Source organism: Buceros rhinoceros, unplaced genomic scaffold (assembly GCF_000710305.1).
Source record: "Buceros rhinoceros silvestris isolate BGI_N320 unplaced genomic scaffold, ASM71030v1 scaffold19931, whole genome shotgun sequence".
Classification (NCBI taxonomy): domain Eukaryota; kingdom Metazoa; phylum Chordata; class Aves; order Bucerotiformes; family Bucerotidae; genus Buceros; species Buceros rhinoceros.
In genome coordinates this window covers 30294-31452 of record NW_010395191.1, presented here as the reverse complement: position 1 = coordinate 31452, position 1159 = coordinate 30294, and positions in this window count along the sequence as shown.

The following is a 1159-nucleotide window of genomic DNA, read 5'->3' as shown; positions in this document are numbered from 1 at the left end:
CGGACAGTAGCAGCCAGCATAGCAGCGACGAGACGGCGCAGCGACCCTCTCCCCTAACCGACCTTCCCGCAGCACCACCGGACGCCTTCTGGGAGGGGGATGCGGAACCGGAAGGAGAGGGAGCGCTCCTGCCCCAGGGCGCGATGGGAGTTGTAGTGCTGCGCCTCTATATCACGTGGTACAGAACCGCGGACTTCGATTGGACAAGCTCCGCGCCTCAGATTGTAGCGTCCTCCCGCCGGTCTCCGCCCCGGCCGCCATTTAGTCGGCTGCCCGGCGTTACCGCGTCGGGCGGAGCGCTTGTCCCCTTTCTTTTGCCACACAGCGGCAACGTCTGAGGGAGGCGGTGGGGGGAGGCGGTGGGAGAGTTTCGACGGGAGTAAAGGAAGCGAAGACGTTTGTATGAGTCGTAGTGGAAAGCGGATAACCACCCGTGTGCTACCTCAGGCTAATGTTGCCGGTGGTCCGGGTCGGCCTGTGAAGCCGAGATCCGCGATCTTCGCTTCTCTGGCAGTCCGTGCTCCGTCTGCGCGGGCCTGCAGAAACGGAGGTCACTGGGCACCTCCTCTGCGGGTGGCCATAGGTGTAAAAAACTTGCAAAGACTCCAGTGAATATGGGCAAGACAAATGGTGAAGCTTTCTGTGGTGCTGCCAGTTTCAGGAGTGTATTCTAGCACAGTTTTCTTACGAAAAACCAAGCTACGCCAGCCTTCATGTTTGGAAAAGGGGTGTAAAGAAATCCCACAAAGTTAATTTTAAAAATCGCAGTATGTATCTGCTCTCTTACATATGGTATTTTAAATAAATACTCTGCATTGTGTTTCATTGAAAGAGGAATTCGATGCTGCTCTCTCTCTGTAGCACAATGCTTTTGAAGTTGGTGTTCATAGTTACATACTAAGGGAGAATTTTTATGCTCACCAACATAACCCATTAATCAAGGCAGGCTGCAAGAACTGTAAATTTGAGCAGAGAGACATAATTGCATTATTTTTTATTTAGAAAATACATTTTGGAAATTAGAATAATCAGAAACTGTAATGAATTATTGTTACAGATTGTTGTGAGAGGCAAAGCCTGTTCAAGACGAAGACAGAAAAGCAACCTAACAATGTTTTTTGAGTAAAGTGTATCAAATGTAGGTACTCAAAGTGGAATT